This window comes from Trachemys scripta, chromosome 5 (genome assembly GCF_013100865.1).
Source record: "Trachemys scripta elegans isolate TJP31775 chromosome 5, CAS_Tse_1.0, whole genome shotgun sequence".
Taxonomy (NCBI): Eukaryota; Metazoa; Chordata; order Testudines; family Emydidae; genus Trachemys; species Trachemys scripta.
The window spans coordinates 110,823,674-110,850,386 of NC_048302.1; the positions used below are offsets into that span (position 1 = coordinate 110,823,674).

At 43.2% G+C, this 26,713-nt stretch overlaps 1 protein-coding gene across 1 annotated transcript in view; it reads right to left on the reverse strand.

Annotated features, from left to right (window-relative positions):
- C1QTNF7 (C1q and TNF related 7) overlaps positions 1 to 26,233 on the reverse strand; it is an 83,411-nt gene extending 57,178 nt beyond the window's left edge. The window contains exon 1 of the mRNA XM_034772848.1: positions 26,060 to 26,233. The gene's annotated coding sequence lies outside the window, so the exon portion shown is untranslated. The remainder of the gene's footprint in view (positions 1 to 26,059) is intronic.
- Positions 26,234 to 26,713: the final 480 nt, after the last annotated feature.

The following is a 26,713-nucleotide window of genomic DNA, read 5'->3' on the forward strand; positions in this document are numbered from 1 at the left end:
ATAATTTGTATCATAAAACAAAGTGTAGTTGCTATTTCTGATAATAGTTGCAAAATATTACAGTGTGGAAAATAAAAGTTATTATGTCTGTGAAATGATGTGTGAGGCTAAACAAATGATATATTGTGTAGAGGTCAATTTGAAATGGGCAGATATTATGCAAGCTAGAAAATGTTTGGGCTCAGAAGGGAAATAACAACTAGAGGTGGAATTTTCAAAAGCAAGCCACCATGGCTGCCTACGATTGCATGTAGCCGATCTGCGACTGCTAGTAGCAAATATCACCAATGACTGATGATGGGACATGAGATGGGGCGGGCTATAAGTTGCTATAGAAAATTCTTTCCCAGGTGTATGGCTGGTGGGTCTTGCCGACATGATCAGGGTCCAAGTGATCACCATATTTGGGGTTGGGAAGGAATTTCCCCCCGGGACCAGATTGGCAGAGACCCTGTGGTTTTTTTTTTTTGCCTTCCTCTGCAACATGGGGCCGGGATTACTTGCAGGTTTAAACTAGAGTTAATGGTGGATTTTCTGTGTCTTGAAGTCTTTTAGTCATGATTTGAGGACTTCAGTAACTCACCCAGAGGTTAGGGGTCTATTACAGGTGTGTGTGGGCAAGGTAGGTTCTGTAATCTGCAATGTGCAGGAGGTCAGACTAGATGATCACAATGGTCCCTTCTGGCCTCAGAGTCTAGTAATCTAAGGTACTTTTGAAAATCCCATCCTATAATTTATCTTTAATGGTGCAACTACAACAGTATGGTACACTATAAGGTAGAAACAATAGAAACTGTGAGGTATGGTTTCATTGTCACATGTGATGACTGAGCCAGTAATACTGACACATTTATTCCTGTGGATGTAAAAATACATGGCAGGGAAGTATCGTTTGAAAAATAGGTTTCTTAATATTATACAATTGTTATGTTTCACAAAAATTTTGGCCTGCCATCTATTTAAGGTACATGTATGCTCACCATTAGCACAGTATCTGAACACCAACCTTTGTAATATATCTATCCTCACAATACCCATTGAGGCAGGGAAGTGCTGCTATTATCCCATTTTATAGATGAGGAATGGAGGAACAGAGAGACTAAATTACTTGTCCAAGATGACACCGGCAGTCTGTGGCAGAGCAAGCAATTGAGTCTCAGGCTAGCACCCTAGCACTGAGGCGATCTTCATCTCCTAAATGCAGTTGTGTACTTGAGATAATGATAGCTAGATTGCAAGTTACCCTACTTCTACAATTCATTTCTGAGGAGAAAAATAGCCACTTGTAAGATACTAGCATTGGAACAGGTTCCAGAACTGAACCCTAAAAGGGAAAAAAATTAAGATATTGCAGCATTCACTCAGACTGCACTATGTGCTGCTAATTATGCTGCTGCTGCTGTACACATGCCAAGCAGCTGGATTATGGATCACTCCTTGAATGATTCCCTTTAAAATACCGCCTTTCCAACCAATTGAAAAATCAATTAATAAAAAAATGGTGGAGGAAAACATGAAAGATCACAATCAATTGCATTTGATGGTGAGAATCAATGTTATAGTTACCCAAAAATTGCATTAAGGTAAATGTCACTAGCTAGCTTAGCTTGCGGTTCTGGAATAGTAAACACAAGACATCTGGAATCTATTTTTGTTTTCAAATTCAAACTGTAACTGAAAAGCAGATCCTGTGAAGCAATGAAGGACAAAGCAAAGACGACAAGACAGTCTACAGAGCTAAAATCTGAGCCTGCTAGTGCCTTAGATGCATGACCCTGGTACTCTGGCCTCACTGTTTAGCTTCTACTGAGTGACAGTATTTTGTGCTCTAGCCAAGACCTACAAATGATGTGGAACAAGACAATCAGCTCACTGGGGCAAAAATACAGGGGGAAAGAAAAAAAATTACAGCCCTGCTTAGAGGACCAGCCCTGGCTCACTTTGCCTCACATGACACTCCAGTTTGGTTTTCTTTTTTCACACCCCTGTAGAAGGCCAGTAAGATAAAGCACCATCTTGAAAATGTGCCAGAATGTGTCCTCTTAGGTGGGCCAGGCTAAGTATTTCCAGGCTGACGCTGTTCAAATGCTCTGTTTTAATGGATGAATTAGTGAATAATGGGCAGGGTCTGTGTGGCCTCACATTCATAGTGGTGCTTGAAATTACACTTCAGTGCAAAAGAATTTTCTTCTGAATAAAGCCAGGCCAATATGGCTTTTTTAAAACGTATAGTATACAATGAACTATCTCTTCAATTTCTCACTCTCTAAAATCAAAGGCCAAATCTTCAGCTGGCATAAATTGGCACAGCTCCGTTGACTGTCGAGGTATGCTGATTTACACCAGCTCAGTATGTAGCCCACAGTGTACCATGGCATTTACATTCTCTTTTTTATCATGTGGGCACCATCAGAATACTGCCCACAACCTGACAACTACTGTAGTTACATAGCCACATCAAAGACAGCGTTTAGGCTCCATATCATGGCCACATGTGCTTTTAATATTTGGTTCTAAATGGTTCATTGAGCAGAACAATTTATGAACACCCACATGTATCAATAAAACGAATCTTAAAAACTAAAACTATGTACCAATAAAATATGTATGAATAGCCTGATTCTGCCCTTTGAAAAGTAGTCAGGGCTTCCTACTATGAGCTAGAAAAACCCATCTAAGGTAGGAATGCTTAGTGTCTTGGATGTAAAAATACTCACATGGATGAGCTATGAGCAGGCTTTAAACCAGGAGAGCTGCTCATCCCCCCAGTAAGGGTTTTTTCTTCTCCCAGTCAACAGACTCGGGTTTTAGTTACTACTGAGCAAGGCTGAGCAGGCTCCTTGGGAATTGGAAAATGAGCCTGTTTTACCTTGGTAATCAGCTTTCCATTGAATGACTAATGCAACTGAAGAGTCTACCTCAAAACATGGCATCTTCATTTTATCTCTAGATAGATAGATAAGCACCTATTCTAGATATAACACCAACGGACCCCGGTTGTCAGCAGATGGGATTGAACCTGGGACCTCTGGAGCTAAATGTATGAGCCAAAAATCATATGGCTGTTAGCTAAGGCTGTAGCAGACTCGTTAATCTCTATGTGATCACGGTGCCACTACATGGAACAGAGCACCACACTCAGGAAGTGTGTGGGTTACACAGGTTCTAGGCAACTTTTGCAAAGATTACAAATACAACCACAGAGAAGATAAAATCAGCAACCTCAGCTCATCAGCAACACTGAAAGGTAACCAGCCAGAAATAAAAATATCAACCCAAACAATACCCAGCTCACCCACAAATACCAGTGTCACAGGATCGGTGCTATACCCCAGCTTTTAAACAGTCTCTTCAAGGAAGCTTTTTCACTGTGCCAGGATCACAAAGGATCTCAATCTTCCATCAGGATAGGCCATCCTGCCTCACCACCTCTGAGAGAGTGACTATGGCTTCAGGTCTCCTGCTTCACACTGTGAGCTCTGCCCAGCAAGTCCAACTAAGATGGACTCCTAGTCAGAGACTTTTACATTCTTCAGGGACTAATGCACCTCAGCAAGGATTTTCAGAGACACCAGGCAGCATTATCAAAACAACAGGGTCTATTAGTCAACTGGAACACAGCATTGGAAGTCCTTAAGTTTGCACAGAGAAAGGTTAAGACACAGACCATCTGGCTAAGCCACAGCAATCCACCAGCCAAGCTGCTGTGAACTCCATTTCAGGCTCTGCCTCTCTCTGATCCTTTGTCAGTGCCATGTGAGAGCAGCCAGCCTCTTCATCCCCTGCTTGTCATCTCTCTGTCCTTTGGTCTTGAACTGGCCTCTGCTCAGCTTCCCAGCTGAGAAATGGGGGGAAAACCTCCTTCCTCTTAGTCATTGATTGCTAGGTGTCAATTATCTGATCATTGAGGTTTCCCTGGTCTCTGTGGGATACTGCATTGATATGGATCACTTTCAGCATGACCCATTATATATAAATCTATCCATGCAGTTCTGGTCACTCCATCTCAAAAAAGATGTATTAGAAATGGAATGGTACAGAAAAGGACAACAAAAATGATTAGGGGCATGGAACAGCTTCCATCTGAGAAGAGGTTAGAAAGATTGGGACTGCTCAGCTCAGACAAGAGACGAGTAAGGGGGGATATAATAGAGAGCTATAAAATCATGAATGGTGTGGAGAAAATGAGTAGGGAAGAGTTATTTACCCCTTCACATAACACAAGAAGAGAAGGTTACTCACCCTGTGCAGCAACTGAGGTTCTTTGAGATGTGTGTCCCTATGGTTGCTCCATTGTAGGTGCAGCAGTGCCCCCAGTGCAAGGGATTAGCGATCTTTACCAGCAGTGTCCGTAGGACCACACATGTGCACCTCCCCGCTCTCACAGGACGTATATATAGCACTGTGCAGTCCGACTGGCCCCTGGTTCCTTCTCTGTCGCAGAGCTTATGTTTCAGCTCCGAAGTCCAGGGGAAGAGGGCAGGTAATGGTGCACACATAGGGACACACATCTCGAAGAACCTCAGTTACTGCACAGGGTAAGTACCCTTCTCTTCTTTTTCGAGTGATGTCCCTATGGGTGCTCCATTGCAGGTGACTAGAAAGAAGTGCCCCTAATTGGAAGCCTGGGGCATTTACTGCAGATGATAGGACAGCTTGTCTTAGGAGAGTATCAGCTGCAGCGTCATGAGTGATGGCATAGTGATGGGCGAAAGTGTCCATTGATGCCCATGTGGCTGCTTTGCAAATGTCAGCAATGGGGACATGATTGAGAAAAGTAATGGAGATGGAGAGCGAGCGGGTGGAATGTGCTCTAATTCCAGTAGGAGGTTGTCAATTGTGTAGTTGGTAGGACAAATGTATACACTGCGAGATCCACTTGGAAAGGCATTGCTTAGAGATGGCTGTGCCATGGATCTTTCAGCCACTGAAAGGAATAATTGTGGCGATTTTCTGAAAGGTTTTATTCTGTCCAGGTAGAAAGCTAATTGTCGGCCGATGTCCAGGGTGTGCAGATTGAGATGGAAAGGGGATGGTATCTTGGGTAAAAATTTAGGATGTGGATATAGCGTAACTTTGTCTTTATGAAAGTGTGTGTACAGGGGAGAGGCCATAAAGGCCCCAGTTTCGTCAACCCATTGGGCAGAGGTTATAAGTGAACGTAGGATCATGTTGCCATTGATTCGAATTGAGGTCTAGTAAGGGAGTATAGGATGAGGCCATGGTCCCAGGCCAGGGTTGGGTCCTGTATGTGAGGGAAAAGATTTTGGGGGCCCTTCAGGAAACGTTTCGTGAGTGGGTGTGTGAGGACGGAGTGGCTGTCTATGTGGCAGTGGAAGGTCATGATGGCTGCCAAATGCACACAAATGGAACTGGTGGATAATCCCAATTGTCTAAGGTGTAAAATACAGTCCAGGATAAGTGGTAGTGGAGCGCTCATTGTGTTCACCTGATGGGAGGCGCACCAGCACTGGAATCTAGTCCAGTTGCAGAGGTCAGCGCGTCTAGTTGTGTCGCGTCTGCTATTCAAGAGTATCTGTTTAACTGCTTCTGAAGACAGGGTATTCAGGGAACAAAGCTTTAGCTCCTTTTGAAATATGTGGGTTTTGATTAACTGTTTTGAAAGTACAGAATGAGAAAATGATACCATTTCTACGAAGCATATAACCGATCCTTCTAAATAGGGAGAACGGTCATGCATGTTTCTTTTGGGAAGAGGTGTCTAGTGGCTACAGCACAGCACTGAGGGTCAGGACTCCTGGATTCTTCTCTCAGCTCTGCAATTCACTCAGATCTCCTTTCTCTTCTCTTACCCCCTTCTGCTTCCTTTTTGCCTTCCTTGCTCTCCTACCTTTATTCCACTTGTATACTTGTTTTTTATGGGCGGCTCTTTGGCTTTTAATATAACAGAAAAAAGTTTAAATCAGATTCCTCTGTTTAGCGGAAAAGCAGAGGAGAATTAGGCCTCCCACTGTTCCAAAGCCCTGGGTATACTGCTCTGAGCAGCTGCAGTTTTTCAAAAGAAAAACAATTTTTAAGAGAGAAGTGCTATTTTATCAGTACAATGTCTCACAGCTTTGCTCCTACTCTATTGTGGGGCTTGATTTTTCATGCCCTCAATAACTAGCTGAATTCCAAGTATTTTATTACAATTTATAACTAACACATACCTCAAAGGCCTAAAGGGCCAAACTTTCAAAACAGGTCATCTAAATTGTAGCTGCAATATTTGTTCATGCACCCATTGTACATGCAGAATGGGTAAATACATGAATGAGAGTGCCTGTTTCCATGTGCCAGTACCCATTTTGCACTTACAAATGTGATTTTTGCATGTCCACATATAGATTTTGTGAATGAAATTTAGGGAGCCTGTCTATAAATATGCCCCCGAAAGAGGAAAAGTCTCAGACACAGGAGACAGAGCCAGGGGAAGTAGAAATGTAAAAGAGACTTTCAGCTTTCATTTAAAAAAAGGAAGTTTCCTTTCCTTTTGTGCTAACAGCTTTGAAATCCTGTACACAGGGCAATAGGGTTAAAAGGAACAAGCAGACTTCACTTCTGCAGCCAGATAGATGACCTAAGATGACTCCTCCCTTGCTGCCCCAAGTTTCATGTAAAGGAGTCAAATACCTTTGAGGGGTTTGTCCCAAAGACTCATTTTCCTAGCCTCCCCCAAGTTCTCAGGCTGGCCCTTGGGTGTGACAATGGTAAATGAATAAATGTTTTAAAATAGCTATTAACTTTTTAGGCCAAATTCTGTCCAAGACTTCAGTGGGACACGATGGTTGTAAATGAGGACAGAATTTGCTCCTCCCTCACAACCTGCCCAGGGCTCTAGTTTAAAGAAAGCATTGTCAGCCACGTATGACCACCAGAACAGGAAAATGTAACAACCTCAGATTTACAAATATCTAGACTTTGAGCTATTCCAAAGGATTTACAGAAATGATAGGAAGGAAGCAGCTGGTGACAGTATCTAACATGCCTTTATTTCCTTCATTGACAAATTTACATTAATTACCCAATTTGTAATTCAGTTTTAAGAAGAGACCCCCGAACACTGCATATTTGAAGGATTAAGTTGTTTGTTTTTAATGATAAATTAGGAACATATGTGTCTGCTGACTCAATGGAAAAAGGATAGAGTACAAACCCCCGGCTGAGTTTCTCAGTTGTTCATAATGGGTCTGGTACTGCAGTCATTACACAGTCTTGTTGAATTCTGAATGTGATGATTGAGAGGACTGGGCCCACTCTTGTGTGTGTAACAATCAGTGGAGGAGCTATATGGCTTCATTTATGCTGTAGTTAGATTGATTTTTGAAGGTCAAAATAGCAATGAATGTTTTGAATAGCATGCGCTAGGCAGATCCTTCCTTTTAAGGGCATCTTGGCAGTTTTTCTGTCTAAACAAAACTGTTTCAGTTATGGGATCCTCTAGCCTTAATTTCAAAGAATCCAAAGCTTGTTCCAGAGTAACCACAGAGGTCAGTTCAACATGAGAAACAATGGCATTTATTCTTGTATGCAAAAGAGCAGTCCAGCTAATTCTTTTAGTGAAGAAAACGCTGCTAATCTTGGGAAATCAATGTAACATGCCATTCAATGTTGGGCAGCTCTACTGGAAGTTCCTGGGTGCTGAGACAGAGTGAAAGTGTCCCAGAGATGCTGTGTGTCAAATTCACTTCACGTTCATTGTCACATTCACCGTCACCTCATGCAGGAGGTATAAAAACAAACCTCTGTGCTTCAAGGCAATATTTGCAAAAGCGGAACACACAGACTGAACCCTGCCAGACATAGCGATCTAAATGTATCCCTGACTTCAATGGAGTTACACCAAAGATGAAATTGGCCCATTATTTTCCCCTTGGGTGAAATCCACACCCCAATGACATCAATGGCAAAATGCCTATGGCCTTCACTGTGGCCTGGGTTTCATCACTAGTGCTTTAATGTGTTTTGCTGCAGTGTATTGGGATACACTGTGGGAAGCAGCCCACAGTAGTTGGTGTGCACTTGCCACTCTGCACTAACTCCCCGTGTTAGTGCATGCTGCAGTTCCCACACCCATAGTCCAAACTATAGGGCCATGTAGAATAGCCCAACAGTGCCCTCTGGCAGTTAGGTTAAAACATTTCCAAAGTATGTTAAGCTAATGCACACGAAGACACTCTTACTGCACAGTAAGATTGTCCATGTTGGGAGTTAGTGCAAAGCAACTACTGCACACTAGATAGTGTGTGCCAGCTACTGCAGGCTTCTTTCCTTGTGTAAATGAGCCCTTGGTTTATGTTACCAGTGGTTCTTAAATGTGGCCCACGGATCACAAGGAGAGAACATGTTTGGAGAAGGTGAAGATTGGGCTGCACAATCACTGGTGAGTTGCATGGAGGTTAGAACATAACAGCTATGCAATGGTCCATCTAGCCCAGTATCCTGTCTTCCGACAGTAGCCAATATCAGGTGCTTCAGAGGGAATGAACAGAACAGGTAATCATCACGTGATCCGTCCCCTGTTGCCCCTTCCTAGCTTCTGGCAAACAGAGGCCAGGGACACCATCCCTGCCCATCCTGGCTAATAGCCATTGGTGGACCTATCCTCCATGAATTTATCTAGTTCTTTTTTTAACCCCGTTACTGTCTTGGCCTTCTCAACATCCTCTGGCAAGGAGCTCCACAGGTTGATTTTGCGTTGTGTGAAGAAATGCTTCCTTTTGTTTGTTTTAAACCTGCTGCCTATTAATTTCATTTGGTGATCCCTAGTTCTTGTGTTATCAGGAGTAACTAACACTTCCTTATTTACTTTCTCCACACCCGTCATGATTTTATACACCTTTATCATATCCCCTGCCTCCTGTTAATAGACCTGGTGATCCAAATGTATCCCTTGCTTCAGCTTTTGAGCTCCTTTGTAAAGGAGAATCTGTTTTCATTTAAAGATTAAAGTCAGTCTCTAGCCCTTCTCCTTGAGGATGTAGCCTTGAAAACCATACACTGATGTCAACCCATTGTGAAGGTTAAAAGGAATATACAACTGGGCTCCATTCCTGCAGCAGGAGGCTAGGGGGACATAAAGAAAACCCCCTCCCTCACACACACACACACACACACACACACACACACACACACACACACACACATTCAGAATGTAGAATAAATCAGTTAGGGTATATCTCCAAGAATCATCTCCCCAACACTCCCCCCATATCCTTAGGCCATCCTGGGCATAGCACTGTGATTATCCAGGACAGAAATGAGCTATTTGCTGTTGTATTGTATGTGGGGTGGGAAGGCCGAGTGTAGGTGGCAAAAATTATTTTTGTAACTCTGCTGCTTAAAATGGTCAGCCCCCTCTGAGTGTACCTGACATCCCTGTGACTGCAACAGTCACTGCAAGGGAACTCACTCTTTGTGTTTCCAATCAGGGCCTCTAGGGTGCTCATAGGTAACGGGGAAACAGTAGGAAAGCACCGCTTCCCAAGCCAGGGAGAGGAGAGGAGAGGAGGGGAACCTCCTCCCCCGGCTGGTAGCAGAGGAATGGGAGCTCTGCTCCCCAACACTGCCCCCCATTTTAACTGCTGTTTATAGGGGTGCACCATTTTCTCCCCACTATTCCAGGAGTAGGATTCCTATAGTCACTACAACCCATCTGTTTCTGGTGGTGCTTGCCTGTCCCACCCCAACAGAGAGTCTGAAGAAGTCATATTGGAAGAGAGCCTGAAGCCCGGTATCCCCACTCACTAGCCAGAGGCGACTTGGTCCCCTTGATCTGCCAAACTAACTTGGGGAGAATTGCTCCCCCAAGCCCTGCACACCAGCAAGAGGAGATCTCCCAGCAACAAGAAGAGACCTAATTCACCACAAGAACCACAGGGGATTAATTCTCCAACCAACTTCCAGCCCATGAACAGGGGGATCCACCACCTCACAGCTAGACTGCCGTTTATTTGCCTGCTACCACTGCTGAAGGAACAGGAAAGACTGCTGGACTTGGGACAGGGAAGGAATGGGTTAGCTGAAGAGAGGGAACAAGCATAGAGAATGAATGGACTTTGGTGGGGTGGGTGGGAGAGTGTGGAACTGGTGTGATTTTGTAACAGGGAGGAGTATTTTACTCAGAGATTGTTGCATGTATCGCTGACTGGGGCCAAAAGTTGAAGGAGCCCATAGTTAAACTTGGGCTATGGCAGCATATCACTGTGCAGAGGGAGAACTGGAGACAACCCCTGAAAAGCCAGATGCTCTGTATAAAACACTGACACTATTTATCTCTCATAGACAGTAAATAATGGACTTGACAAATACAGACTTTTCTTTTTTTGGTCACAAGAGAGACATGTCCACTCTTCTATCTCAATGGGGTAAAAATGTGAAAAAAAAATTAGATGGGACATAACATTGTTTCAGATGTAACATGCAGATATTCTGACCACACATGATTAAGGGCTTTAACCAACTCCCACTGAAGTAAATGGGAGTCTTCAGTGGGAGCTGGATCAGGCCCCTGCAGAAAGCCTATTGATTTCCAGCTTGCAGGATCAGTCCCCGGCTTTGTTAGAGGACAACAAACCAGAGCAGTGTAAGAGTATTAATGCAATGCTACCATGACTGGTCTAACAACAGGCTGATGAAAAGGAAAGGATTTTTGGTTCTTGTTTCTAATTATTACTGAGAACAAGAGACACATTCAAGTCGAGAAGTGTCTCCAGTTCAGCAAACTCCATCATTGAGCAAAGTCACACAAATTCCACATTTCCCCTGGAGCATGACAGGAATGGAAGGCCCCTGCTTTGAACAGTTTATGGCCTAATCCCCCGATCCTACAGCAAGCTTGGTGAGGGCAGACTCCCTCCATCTGCCCAAAGCCCCAGCAAAGTCAGTGGGCTCCGTCTTGATGCAGAGCTCCTTGTAGGATTCAGTCCTAAACTACAGCCAATCAAAACATTTTCGAGGAGGCAGTTTTCCATCAATAAATGCAGTTCTTTCTAAAGCAAAATGTTTTGTAGGAACACGCTGATATTGACAAAAAATGTTGACAGAAAAAGTTGGAAAGCTTTGTTTCAAAAGTATTGTTTTGATCCATTTAGACGTATACTAAAGTGTTTTATTAGGTGTATTGTAAATATATGAGAAATATATTTAAATAAACATCTAAATAAAATTAATCAAAATAACAATAACCAACACAAAATGTGGGGTGGAGAGGCAGAGGGGAGCCACGTGCAAAGGAAAGTGAAGGAGTAACTAAATTCCAGGTCCCTCCCCTGCACTAGTTCCTTTTCCTAAAAGAAAAGTATATTTATTGAAGGAATGGCATGAAGAAGGTGAGAAATAAAACAGAAGACAGAAATTACAATCTAGTCTAGCAGAGAGAGTGTTTCCTGCAGAGAGGTAAGGTTTGTTAAGTGTCCCAATGGAGAACAATATCCCCTGGCTTTAATTCCAGACTCTCAACAGATGTTTTTGTTTATAGAATGGTCTGATTTTGAGTTTGGGGTCTTTCTAAATGGGGGCATGAGATGAAAATAGCACTGTGGTCTGATGGAGTTTGAACTCAAGCAAATATCTTTACTAAATCTTGTTAGAAAGTTGAAATCAGTTTTATTATATAGCCCAGCTTTAAGTCTGAGAAGCATAACTTACGGATGAGGAAGACCTATTGGCTGGACTAAAGACACACCCAATATATTTAAACTAACACAACAGAGACCTCCAGTCCATCTCTCTACTCTATTCACCAGTACTAATACAGACCTAGTAGGTAAAATATCCATTCCATTTGTGTGTCTCCACTCACCCACTATCATGTGCTATTCCTTTGTGAATAGTGGATCTAAGAGTGTTCAGTGAAAAGGGGCTAAGGACTCCAGAGGAGCAGGAGTTGGTGTGTGCCTATTGCTAACCTGTACAAAGACAGGGAGGCCTGCAGATGCCTGGAAGGCAGAGCTTGTGTTGCCAGAGGCTGATGGTTTCAGAGCATTGCTCCACAGCAGGTACAGACAAGACTTTCTTACAGTACAGGCAGGTGGTGGTGAGGTGCCTCACAGCCCTGGGAATTGTCGTAGTGGAATAGTCAGCAGGATTTACACCCAGTTTTCTGGTTAGCTAAGGATCATGCTCCATGCACTGAAATACCAGATAATATAGTTACTCAGCAACTCACAAGTGAGAAGTTTGGGAACAGGTAAAGGAAAGGTTACAGTCTATTTTCTTGTGTTTATTTCTAATGGGGAATTGAGCAGCAGAAAAGGCAAGATAAGCAAAGAAGCATCTATTAAGTATGCCAAAAAGCAGCTGGAAGAGTTGTGTACAGAGTGCTGCTTCCCAGCTAGCAGGAAAAAAAAAAAGTGGAAGACTTAAAAGCCCTACTAGTGGATTATGACAAGTGACATAAGAGACAACTGGATTCTCCGAAAATGCCTAAAGATTTAGGGTATGTCTTCACTACCAACATTAAAGTGCTGTTGCGGCAACGCTTTAATGTGGCTGTGTAGTCGCGGCACCAGCGCTGGGAGAGAGAGCTCTGCCAGCACTGTAAAAAAAAAAAAAACCCCACCCTCACGAGGGGAGCAGCTCCCAGCGCTGGTGCACTGTCAACACTGCCACTTACAGCACTGAAACTTGCATCACTCAGGGGGGTGTTTTTTCACAAAACCAGCAGGGCACATTCGACAGTGAAACAGTCCTGCAGACAGAACTGGCCAGACTGGAGATGGACAGAGTGGAAAAGGAATGAGAGCACCAGAGTTGGGGAGCTGCAGAGAGAGACAAAGAGCAAGAAGTAGAGAGAGCTGCCCTAGAAGCGGCCCATCAAAGAGCATTGGTGCTAGAAGACAAAAAGTGCAAAGCCTGAGAAGTAAAAGCCCTAGGAAAAGAGAGAGGCAGCACATCCTGAACATATCAGACCTACAAAAACTGATTTCTTTAGCACACATGTAACACTCACCAGGGATCACACAGCTGGCGCCCAGGTTACAGAGAGACCAACTGCATTGAAGAATATCTAACCACCTTTGAAAGTATAGTGCAACACTGACAGACCTCGGTCGGGATTGAACCTGGGATTTCTGGAGCTTAGTGTATGAGCCCCTACATCATGAGCTAAAAGCCAACTGGCTGTTAGCTAAGGCTGTAGAGCAGACTCATTTTATCTCTCTAAGTGGTCTCGGTGCCACTAGATGGGACACAACACCACACCCAGAAGGTGTGTGGGTTACATATGCACTATACATAAAATCCCTGATGAACAGAGAATGACTTTCCTGCTCCCTAAATTGACTAGTAAATCTTTACAAGTATTTAATAATATGGATGCTGGTGAGGCTATGAAATATGTTCAATTCAAAGAGTCTGTGTTAAAAAGGTTTCACATTACTCCAGAAGCATATTGCCTCAAATTCAGAAACCTCAAAAAAGTTGATAAGTTAAGTCACAGCAAATATGTGCAGAAGATGGTGGATTATTAGAGAAAATGGATTAAGGGTAAAGGGACAGAAGCCCATAACAAGTTGGGAGACCTGGTTGCTCAGGAGCAGTTCTTTGAGGTCTGCGCTGAGGAAGTGCGAGCCACTGTATTGGAAAAACTCCAATATCAGTGGAAGCAGTTGCCGAAGTGGGTGACTTGTGCGTACAGGCAAGACTATTCAGGGTCTGCAACTCCCAAGGAAAAGGCAAAAATCTGATATAAAAGTGGGTTCCCAGTTTGTCCCTGGGAATAAGGGAGTGAAGTCCACACCACCCCAGTAATGGTCTCCTCCTCATAGCCCTAACTATTGGACCACAGTCCAAAAAGAGGCCCCCAGAAGGGTTTCTCATGTGGGTCTCTTGATCACATGAAAAGGCAGTGTCCCAAGTGTGGGGGATCCACATTCACTCCCCAGTCTGTTCAGGTTAATGCAGCTATACTGGAGCCAGACTTCAGTGGTGGTAGAGGGAGCCCTGGTTAACTTTGTCAGGTCTGACCTCCTGGAAATAGACAAAGAGTTTACAAAAATGACCAAAATAAATGGTAGTGTGTAGCAGCAGTGGTGAGAAACTGGCGCTCAGGTTTCCCTTGTCCAGAGGCATAGGATTCAGAAGAGCTCTACCCTCCTTGGGGAGGAGTTGAAACTACTAGCTTTAAGACAGTTTAAAACCATGGTGCCTTGGAGGGAAAAACAGCTGAGGAGAAGCCTCTGCACCCTTGTCAGCAGAGAGGGGCAATGTGTCTCAAAGGAAGACGGTGGGGGATTCTTACCCCCTGCCTGCACCAGATCTCCAGGCAAGCAGAAGCCAAACGGAATTTGCTGCAGAACAGAGTACAGATCTAGAAAGCATAAAGACAGCTATCGTCAGTAATGCCCCATATAAAGAGAACAGGGAAAAGTTCTTTACAGAAAGGGAAGGATGCATAGGGAGGCCCCAGTGGGGGGGAGGGGGAAGTCCCGGGGAACCTATAAGCTATTGATTGATCTCTCAAAACATTGTGCAGAGTTAATGTTACTAGCGCCAAACTGTGCTTTTGCAGGCCACTCGGGAACACACAGACATATGAAAAATTAAAGAAAAATTGTTATTGGCCCAATATGCAAAATGAGGTAAAGGATTACTGCAGGACTTGTGACTTATGTCAGAAGTGGAAAAAGGCTGTAGGGCGCTGCAAGGATCCCTTGCCAATAATCAAGGAAGTGTTTTATAGGGCTGCCATGGACATTATAGGCCCACTAGCTAAGGCCTCCACAGGGGAAAAAATTATATTGGTGGCAGTGGATTTCACCGCTAGGTATCCGGAGGCAGTTGCTCTGTTTAATAATATAGAGGCCGAAACAATTGCTAAGGCCCTGTTCACTGAATGCAGCCAAGTAGGTTTTCCAAAAGGAGATTTTATCACATTATCGGTCACATTTCACATCCCAGCTATTTAGAGGGCAATGGAGGATGTGTGGGGTAAAACAACTGAGATCTGCCCCCAAATCTCACCAGAGACAAATTATTTAGTTGAAAGGTTCAAAGGTTCAATCTATGCTGGGATTGTATGCAACCAAGAGGGCAAGTGACTGAGATGTAACATTGTCCTATCTAGCGGTTATTTGTTTAAGGGAGGTACCCCAAGAGTCCATAGGATTTGCCCCATTTAATCTCCTGTATGAGCGAAAAGTCAGAAGGGCCCTGGATCTCACCAGAGAATCCTGGGAGGATGTCTGTGAGGTAGAGGGGGAGCCAGTGGCTTAATATATGCCAAGGTTTAGAGAAGATTTCAAAAATATGACGGTAATGGCTCAGCAAAACCTCACAAAAAGCCACGTTGCTCAGAAAGTATGGTATGACCACAGTACCTGTAAGCAATGATTTGATGTGGGTGACTTTGTAAAAGAAAAAGGGACAAAATGCACATCTCCTGGGAGGGGACTTTTGAGGATCTGGAAAGGGTTAACAAGGTTATCTACAATATACAAAGGCCCCACAACAAGGCTGCACCACAGACTGCATGTAAACAGATTAAAAGCACATCACAATCGAGACGCCATCGTAAACGTGATATGCTGTGCAGAGGAGGATTCTCAGACTGCGGCTCCCATTGATTGGATGGCTGAATGCCATAGTGACACGTCACTAGAACTGTGGTATGTGAAGAGTTAACCTCTGCCTTTTCAGTTGGGTTATGAGTATGTTGCAGTCCCCCGGGTGGGTATTTTCCAACAGACCATGTCTGACCTATAAAATGGTCCACAAGCTAAACACTATGGGGCCACAACCTGCCCCCAGCAGAGCATTTTGGACCACTGGAAAGACGCAGGAGCAAATTTGAAAGGAGATAAAAAGCGTGCTGGACATGGGGATAATTAAAGGACTAAAGAGCCCTGGCTTCTCCAGTTGTTATAGCTCTCCAAAAAGAATGGGACCATAAGGTTTTAGTGTTGATTACAGAAGCTTAACGCTGTCACATTTCATGATGCATACCCTATGCCCAGAATTGATGATGTTGGACACTCTAGGTCGGACAAAATACCCGAACACCCTAGACCTAACAAAAGGGTATTGGCAGATCTCCTTAGACTGTGAAGAGCAGAAAAAAAATCTGCCTTCATTACTGATTCGGGACGTTCTGAGTTCAAAGTGTTCCCTTTTGGATTAATTAATGCAGGAGCCACATTTCAGAGGCTGGTTAATCGCGACTTGTCTCTGGCCTACATTAATTATATTGTAATTTTCAGCAATTCCTAGTCAGACCACAAAAATCACTTGGGAACTGTGCTGATCAGACTCAAAGATGCAGGGCTCACAGTAAAAGTGTCCAAGTGTAAAACAGGCAGTAAGAGTCCCTTATCTAGCTCATTGGGTAAGAAGAGGCCAGATTTCCCCAGATCCCTTAAAGGTGGAATCCACTGTTAACTGGACTGTACTCCAAACCAAAAAACAAGTCCAGTCTTTTATAGGCTTGGCTACCTATTTCCACGAGTTTGTAAGTGGTTTCAGTAACGTTTTATCTACCATCAGATTTATGCAAAAAGACAAAACCCAATAAAGTAGTGTGGATGGCAGCTTGTCAGAAAGACCTTGATGAGGTAAAGAAAATTCCATCTGGAAAATCTATTCTGCTCAGTCCAGATTTTGACAAGATGTTTGACCTATGCACTGGTGCATCGGGCACAGGTCTAAGAGCAGTACTGATGTTACTTTCATCCATTTGCAAGAAGTATCCCGCTGCTTTCTTAAGAAAAAACTGACATCCACAAAACAGAACTATTCTGTCATAGAAGAAGAATGTTATGCAATTGTGTTGGTAACCAAGCAGTTAAGGCTTACCTATTTACAGGGAATTCATTGTCCTGAAAGGCCACTCGCCATTGATATGGCTACACAGGACAAAAGGTACCAATTCAAAACTGCTACTTTGGAGCATCGTTCTCCAAGTGTACATCACCAAAAATCTGATATATTATTTCACCAAAAGTGAAATGCCTGCAAGCTGCATGGAAACTTTTAAAAAACACAATAGAGGCTCAAATTAAATTACAAAATTAAATTACATAGTAAGAGGACTGTAGCAGCGCAGAGATGAACCCCGTGGATGCCCTGCTAAAAAGGCTGGCCGTACCCTGCTTCCAGGCAGAGTGGCCAAGTGCAGGGGCCCAGGCGCTCAGCAGGGAGCCCAGCTGTGGGCCCTAATGAGGGTGGGCTCAGAGTAATAGGCTGAGCCAATTAGAGACAGCTGGGCTGAGGCCTGGAAGGGCTATATAAGCCCTGGGAAAAGCTCAGTAAGTGGCTAGCCTGGGAGGAGGGCTGGATCTCTGCCTGTGTACCAATTGAGGTGAGCCTCAGGGGCCAGAAGACCCTGGGAAGGGTCTGTGAGGAGACAGCTGTTAGGGGAATTGGGGACTGCATGAAACACTGTAAATAAAGACACGAGGGTGCAACAGCTGAGGAAGGCGCTGGGACTCTTTATTTGACCAGCCTGAGCACAGGGCACAGGCACAAGAGGGTGGAAACCTGTGCAGACCCTTTGACAAGGACTAAAAAAATGCCACCATGGGAAAAGAGCAAAGTAAAAAAAGTGGCTAGAGGCAAAAGGGTTCCTTTAAAAACTAGAACTTAAATCCTATTGAGGAAAATAGAAAGGAGCATAAATTCTGGCACATCAAGTGTAAAAGTATAATTAGGCAGGTCAATTTTTTTTTGAAGAACTAGCCAAAGACTCAAAAAGTAAAAGCAAAAAATGTGTTAAGTACATCAGAAGCAGGAAGCCTGCAGCTAAACAATCAGTGGGACCACTGGACGATCAAGGTTCTAAAGGAGCACTCAAAGAAGATAAATCCATTGCAGAAAAACTGAATGAATTCTTTGCATCAGTCTTCTCTGCAGAGGATGTGAGGGAGATTCCCACACGTGAGCCATTCGTTTTAGATGGTAAATCTGAGGAACTGTCCCAGATTGAGGTGTCAGTAGAGGGGGTTTTGGAACAAATTGATAAATTAAACAGTAATAAATCACCAGGACCAGATGGTATTCACCCAAGAGTTCAGAAGGAACTCAAATACAAAACTGCAGAACTACTAACTGTGATATGTAACCTATCATTTAAATAATCTTCTGTACAAGATGACTAGAGGATAGCTAATGTGATGCCAATTTTTAAAAAAGGCTCCAGAGGTGATCCTGGCAACTATAGGCTGTTAAACCTAACTTCAGTACCAGGCAAACTGGTTGAAACTATAGTAAAGAACAAAATTATTAGACACACAGGTGAACATGATTTGTTGGGGACTCTTGTAAAGAGCCATGTTGACTCTTGTAAAAGGAAATCATGCCCACCAATCTATCAGAATACTTTTAGGGGGTCAAAAACATGTGGACTAAGGTGATCCAATGGATATAATGTACTTAGACTTTCAGAAAACTTTTGACAAGGTCCCTCACCAAAGGCTCTTAAGCAAAGTAAGCTGTCATGGGATAAGAGGGAAGGGCCTCTTGTGGATCAGTAACTGGTTAAATGATAGGAAACAGAGTAGGACTAAATGCTCAGTTTTCACAGTGGATAGGTGTAAATAGTGGTGTCCCCCAGAGGTCTGTACTGGGACAAGTGCTGTTCAACATATTCATAAATTATCTGGAAAAAGAGATAAACAGGGAAAATTTACAGACTACACAAAATTACTCAACATAGTTAAGTCCAAAGCAGACTGTGAAGAGCTACAAAAGGATCTCACAAAACTGGACAACAAAATGGCTGATGAAATTTAATGTTGATAAGTGCAAAGTAATGCACATTGGAAAACATAATCCCAACTATATATACAAAATGATGGGGTCTAAATTAGCTGTTACCATTCAAGAAAGTAATGTTGGATGTCACTGTGGATAGTTCTCTGAAAGCATCAGCTAAATGTGCAGTGGCAGTCAAAAAAGCTTACTAATGGTTCCTAACGTTGTTAAGGGATAGGTAATAAGACTGCCTCTATATAAATCCATGGTACATCCACATCTTGAATACTGCATGCAGATGTGGTTGCCCTATGTCAAAAAAACATACATTGGAATTGGAAAAGGCACAAAGAAAGGCAAGAAAATGATTAGGGGTATGGAACAGCTGCTATATGGAGAGAGATTAAAAAGCCTGGGACTTTTCAGCTTGGAAAAGAGACAACTAAGGATGGATATAATAGAAGTCCATAAAATCAGGAACGGTGAGTAGCAAGTGAATAAGGAAATGTTTTTTACTCCTTCGCATAACATAAGAAATAGGGGTCACCCAATGAAATTAATAGGCAGCCTATTTAAAGAAACAAAAGGAAGTATTTCTTCACACCACACAGACTCAACCTGTGAAACTCCTTGCCAGGGGATGTTGTGAAGGCCAAAACTATAACAGGGTTAAAAAAAGAACTAGATAATTTTCTGGAGGATAGGTCCATCAATGCCTATTAGCCAAGATGGGCAGGGATGCAAGACCATGCTCTGAGCGTCCCTAACCTCTGTTTGCCAAAAGCTGGGAGCAGATGACAGGGGATAGATCACTTGATGATTACCTGGTCTGTTCATTCCCTCTGAAACACTTGGCATTGGCCACTGTCGGCCAATGCCTTTGGTCTGACCCAGTATGGCCGTTCTTATGTTCTTACATTTAAGGTGGAGAAAACATAGTGACAGATGCACTGTCCAGGCCAAAGAGTTCTGAAGCGATGCCTATGGATCAGCCAATAGCGGACCCTACTGCATCAATGTAAGAGAGGAGGCATGACCAAAGGATCTCCTGATGCCAACTACCAGAAGGCACAGGGGGTACATAAGGGTGCAGGGATCCCATGGATTCACCAAAAGAAGTCATATAAGGACTCTATGAAAGCTTGTGTTACACTGCTCATCATAATCATTCAGACATGCATGTACGGAAAATAAATGAGTTATGTCTCATAATAAAAGTTATGTTCTCTAGTTCTGTAGTTAAAAGCATGTCACTTGTGAGATAAACTTCTCTAGATGGGGGTGGGAACACTTATCACAATGGTGGACTATTGAGTATTGCGTTATACAATAAGAGTCTGTTAGCAGGGCCAGCCTTAGGGGAAATGGCACCTCTGAGCAAACTTGTATTTTGGTGCCCCTGGCCCCTGCAGGGACTCCCCCATTGTTCCTGGCCCCAATGATCTCCCTATCTTCCCATAGCTCCCAGGCCCCGCTGCCCCCCCTCTGCAGGCTTAATGTGTATTGAAAGAGTGCCGGGGCTCAGCCCCAGCCCAAATTAAGCACTGCCTGGGTGGCCGGAGAGCAGAGGCTGCTAGCCGTGTACCCAGCTCTCAATGCAATGCCACCCCAGCAACAATGCAGAAGTAAGGATAGCCTGGTATATGGTATATTGCCACGTTTACTTTTGTGCTGCTGCTGATGGTGGTACTGCTTTCAGAGCTGGGCACCCGGCCGGCAGCCGCTGCTCTGTGGCCACCCAGCTCTGAAGGCAAAAAACCAGAGGTACTGCTAAGTTACAAGAAATTTGTCATACTATGTCACATCATGTGATTTGGGGGGGAAAATCAATTTCAAAACACTATAGAGAAGAGATCTTTCTGTATATTGTAAAAGACGTCACTTCCTAGAGTTTGTCTCTTATATCTGCTCTATCTGGCTAGTTTAATACAATGCCCTAAGAAACAATCATTTATAGATCGGCTTTCCTTATTTGGTCTGTTATTGCAGAATTAATATTTTAAAACAAACAGGATAAAGACTTTTTTTTACCCGTTTTGTTTTTGTATTTGTAATTTATAAAAAAAGTAGGAGGTAAGTAATCTTAAACAGAAGCACACTCTTTCACACATTGCACTAAAATAGAATGGACACTGCATCTACTAAAGGAATTTCCACTGCCCATGGCTGTGGAATTAGAGTCTCAAGACATTAAGGCTTAAAAAACATATTCATGATAACCAGTCAAATAGAATACAGAGCACACAGCACTTGCATCACCAGGGCTCTATTGTTATAATTGTATAATTTAGCAACTTCTACATTTGCTAAAACATTAAAAGCAATAATAAAAATATATAAACAAGTGCAAAAACCATGGCATAAGGGGTATACATTTTGAACTTGGACACGTTGTCTGCTATTAAACTAATAATTTGATTAGGCTACTCAATATTGCAACAGTTGATTCCAGTGCTTAGCTGAAGAAATTATCTTTATTAGGAATTAATTTGTAGGGAAGTTCTCTTGTGCAAACCCACACATTCTAGCTTTAACAACATTACACATCTGCAATGTCGGGCTCAGAATCAGCAAGAAAACACGCTTTATCTCTCACAAACACGTGCTATATATAGCCAACAGGAGTCTGCCATATGCTTTAAAAAACATTAATTAAGGGCTAGATTGTCCCAGAAAGGCATCTATCTGAATAGGGTGTGTGCCCCAGGAAAAGTGCAATCTCTTCCTGACCTCTTCAGCATCACTTAGAATTGTCCAGCCTGCTCCCATGGTCCCACATCTCCCAAACCCTTTGGGACACTGCACATCCCTAGGGCACATGAAGGAAACAGCTCATTCCTATGCTCTCCTGAGTGCAGGGCCTGTTACTGTCTCTGCTCTTTGCAAAGGGAACTGTTATGTATCAGTCCTTGGCAGAGCACCCCATTTTAAGAACTACAGGGAGAATGGATGATTTTAGATTAAGCATTTACCCTAAGACACTAGTGCAACATGATGCGCAGAAGGAAGACTACTATTTTTGAATGGCATCAGATTGTGAAACGAAACAGCGTGGGTAAGAAAAGTCAGCAGGTCATTCACCTGCCCCCCGGCGGTGGGATTCTTCCTCCGCAGAGATGCGCCCATGGTGCCTGGCGTTCCGCACTATCGCAAGGGGGCTGCAGCTTGCCAGAGCCCATGGCCATCCCGCAGCCCTCTAGCCACTTCTGGCTCATTGGGGGCACCATTTCAGATTTGAAGCGGGGGCATTTTTAACTGTGATTCCAGGGCTACTTAGGCACCTGAAAACTCTAGGTTTTTTTGCAGATAATAACTTAGAAATTAGCTGTTGATTTCACCTAACCCACAAAAATATTTCCATCAATAATAATTGAAATTTACAGATCGGGAAAGCAAGAAAAATGCTGCTTGAGACCTTGCTAGAGTCAAAATCCAGTGATTTAGACTTCTGAATTAGGCTGGTTACAAATGGACAAGTGAATGAATAGTTAAATCAACAAATCATTTCTGGGTTTTAGGATATTTATTTTGCATAGGATATTGACACTTTGTGGCTTTTGCAGTGTTGTTGTAGCCATGTTGGTACCAGGATATGAGAGCCACAGAGTGGGTCAGGTAATACCTTTTATTGGACCAACTTCTGTTGGTGAAAGAGAGAAGATTTCAAGCTCCACGGAGCTCTTCTCCGGGTCTGTGAGCCCGTGAGCTCTGTGGAGCTCAAAACCTTGTCTCTTTCACCAACTACGGTTGGGCCAAAAAAGATATTACCTGACCCACCTTGTCTCTCTCAGTTTGTGTTTTAACAGCTTTAAAGCTTGAACTCTTTGAATATCAACTTCTACTGTCAAATAATTATCTAACCTTCCCCCCCAAATTTCCCAAAACTGAAAATTTAAATTAAAAATACAAAAAAGTTTAAAAATAAACAAAAATTGATATTACCCAAAGTTATAAAAAAATAAAAGTTGAATTCTAGCAAGCCTATTTATAAGCCACCAGAGCAGCAGGGTTGAAGCGTGTGTGTGGGAGGGCAGAATCTATCCCTGCTAGAGAGAGATCTCAGTTTAAGAGCCTGATACTTTGTCACAATCACACATTGTCCTCAGACTAACAGCAGGAACCCCATCGACTTCCAGAGGATGAGTGAGGCTTGCAGGATATGGGATTAAGTTAGCGATGGCAATAAAGAAAGGAGTTTCTTTATTCTTGATGCAGTATAGAAATGTGCACAATGCTTCGCCCAATAGCTCAGACAAGCCCCCCCCCCCCCCCCCTTCCCAAGGAATTTCAATATACTGGTGGAAACAGAAACAATTTAAAAAATAAAGCCTGAGGGTGGGGATAGGCAATCAGGGATTGAAAGAAAGGGAGATCACAGCAGGCAGGCACCACCTACTTAATGGTTAATCTGCCATTAAAACTCCAGAGCCACAGTGCTGGGAACATCCCCCCTGGGACAGGGCACAGTGCAGTGAGTCAGCATGCTACTCCCTACCTAGTGTGGCCCCATTCCTGCTCCTGTTCAGATGGGGGCACCCCTGCTCTGGAGGAGTTACCTGGCTTGTCCAGCTGTTCCCTGCAGCTTGGGTCCATCCACCCTCTCCAGCGCTGCATGTCTGAATGCTGCTCACCTGCCTGGCTGCCTCTGTAAGTCCAGCTGGTTCTCGGCAGGTCAGGTGGGCATGGGACTTGGGAGGTACCAAACTCACAGCTCTGCATGGCGCCCTGAGCAGTGGCCCAGCCCACCCACCCTTAAGGCCCGCTCTATTTAGCATTGTAACTCAAATGCTAATGAAGAGATGGTAGAAACTTCAGAAGGAAATTAACAGGAAGAGGTAAACAGTGGGGGGAGAGGGGGGCTGTCAGTCCATTCTGGTATATTTGGGTGTGTAGAGAGACACCCTAGCATCCTTCACTAAGGAAGTAAAATAACAGTGAATTTGTTTCATGTCAAAGGGATCTCAGCCAGGCTGTTTTGAAAACACTGGGGAAGGAAAGCTATCTTGTAAGAGATAGATGAATGCCTTGTTGGTTAAATTTTGTTTCCAGAAAGCATGATATGATTTTATGTGTAACCATTTGTTTCCAATACTCTATTACTTGAATCTCTGTTCTTTGTTAATAATAAGCTATATGCATATAGTGACAACAAGAATAAGTTACGTGCTGGGTGTTAAGTGGAGATACTGAGTTAAATTTTACAAGTTGGTATGTACTGTTCCTTTGGGAGTAGCAGATCTAATAGTTCTGTGAGTGTTCAGTGAAACAAGAAGAACAGGAGTACTTGTGGCACCTTAGAGACTAACAAATTTATTAGAGCATAAGCTTTCGTGGACTACAGCCCACTTCTTCGGATGCATATTACTCTGAAACCTTTCAGTGAAACAGGGGCTGAGTACTCCAGAGAGATTCTTGGAAGACCCAAGTGTTGACGTGTGCCTATTGCTAACCTGCAGAGAGAGAATGAGGCCCACAGAGGCCTGGAAGGTAGTACATGTGTTGCCAGAGGCTGATAGTTTCAGGGAGCCAATCCACAGCAGGTACATACAAGAGTTCGTCACGCCTAGGGCAGGTGATGGGATACTAGATGGGAAAGGCTCTGAGTTACTACAGAGATTCTTTCCCAGGTGTCTGGCTGGTAGAACTTACCCAATTGCTCAGGGTCTAACTGATCACCATATTTCGGGTTGGGAAAGAATTTTCCCCTGGGTCAGATTGGCAGAGACCCTGGGTTTTTTTTAATCCTTCCTATGCAGTGTGGGGCATGGATCACTGACAGGTTTAAACTAGTATAAATGGTTTAAACTAGTGTAAATTCTCTATAACTTGAAGTCTTTAAACCATGGTTTGAGGACTTCAGTAACATAGCCAGAGGTCAGGGCCTATTACAGGAGCAGGTGGGTGAGGTTCTATAGCCTGCAACATGCAGGAGGTCAGACTACATGATCATGATGGTCCCTTCTGACCTTAAAGTCTGTGAAGTGGTGGTGAGGTGCCTCAAAACCCTGCGTACCCCCTGTGGGGGGCATTTACTAGCTGGAGTAAGTCCTACAGGCTGCACAGCCCCAGTGGTATAGTGGGGGGATGAAGGGAATCAGAGGAACTGAACAGACAGTCACTGAGCCTTAAAATTCCACTTGCCCAGAAGGGTACATTCCACTGAACTGCACTGAGCTCCTGTTAAAAAGACAGACCTGAGGGCTGTAGGGAGTAGTGTAGTACAGGAGGAGGAGAGCCTAGCTTACATGAGCCCCTCTCTCTGGGCAACTCTGTAATGCTGGCTGCCATGCAGCCTTAAAGAAGAGGTGTGGTTTTGTGGCTTGTGGAGCAGGTTGCTCTTTCTCCAACCAGTTGCAGAGTCAATATCCACAACTTGCACAGCTCAGAGGGCTACTGACTGTTCTGAATTCACACCCATCTTTTCATAGAACTTCAGCTTGAAAAGAAAGAATCAATCACATCATCACAAGTGGGAGGACTGTAGAATCTATACACTGCCATGAATAGCTTGTTTTGTGCACTTGGCAGGCAGACAAATGGTGTTTCATAGACATTCAAATAATGGTAACTGGAGACTTAGAGGAAAGAAAGCATCAACTCATTGTTCATACATTTGCTCTCTCACCTGCGCAGAACAGGTTTGTGTGCAACAGCTGACATCAAACACTTATTCTCATTCTACAATGTACAGTCTCTTCCCAGATTGCATACAGCACACTGCCCACATATCAAGAAAACACAGTAGGTTAGTAACTTGGATTTTTTTTAAAAGCTATCATGTCAGCTAATATCAAATGACTTTTTGCTGGAAAAAATTAGGAATTTCCTTAACTTTGCAAGGGTGTGACCCTGAAGCAAAATGATTTAATATTTACAAAATCTTTTGCAAACCACATTTTCAGGAAACCACAGCAGCAAAGCTTAAGTGAATTTATGAAATAATGTTGGAATCTTTCATGAGAAAAAAACCTCTCAATTTCTGCGTTAGGCTGATGGAATGAAAGATTGAAACTAAATATGTAGAACTATGTCTACAGATGAAAGACAATTACATTAATGCCCAAACCTGACAAAAATAGACTTTTTAGAAATAATTTTGGTCAGATGTGTGTAGCTTGGATTTTAAAAAGCCTGTCAGTAAACTTTCTAAGAGCAATGTTAAGTTCATAAATGTCATGGTGCCTTATTCTTGTGCTACAAGGCAGAACATATAAACAGATTTAGCAGCAACCCTACAGCAGTAGATTTTTAATGTAATCATATGTGGTCTCAAAAAAGAAATCTACATTTTCCAAAGGCACTACATTTTTGTTCCTTTGATTAAATGCTTTAAAATAAGTCAGAACAGCAAAACAGAATCAGTTAAACTTACCTTACTTTGGAGCAGATTATATCAAATTTTCCACAACAACGATATGCTTCCTTGGGTTTGTCCCATAAATTTTGCAACTTCAAACAAATAGATACAGGTTGGTGTTTCAAAGTCTTTCAGAGAAAAAAGTAAAATGCCTTGATGACAAATAATGCACTTCTCTGAACATGAAAAGTTATTTAAAGCTTGATTCTCTTGTATTAAGTCTTGCAACTGTCTTTCTCAGCTAAACAAATTCCCACCCCTTTTCTCGGACACTTGCCAACTCCTCTAATTTAAAGCGACTGTCAGGCTTGCTATAAAACTGCCATTGGAAAGAGCTCAGTATAGAGGAATGAGCAAGTGCTAACTCCAGGCTGAAGCAGCATGACCTATAGTTCTACCAGCGGGTATAGACTCCCCAGGTAATGTGATATAATATTTGGAAAAACATTTAGGACCAAGTTGTCCCCTTTTACACAGAGACATGGGGAAGGGACAAGACTCAAGCTGTTCCTAGCACACACTCCCCTTAATATGGGATTTGGGAGAAGGAATATTGGCCACAAAGTGAAGGGAGAGGGCATGGCCTTGAATACACATTGAATGCAAGGATCCACAGTAGTGGCCTAATCCAAAACCCACTGAAGTCAAAAAGACTTCCATTGACTTCAA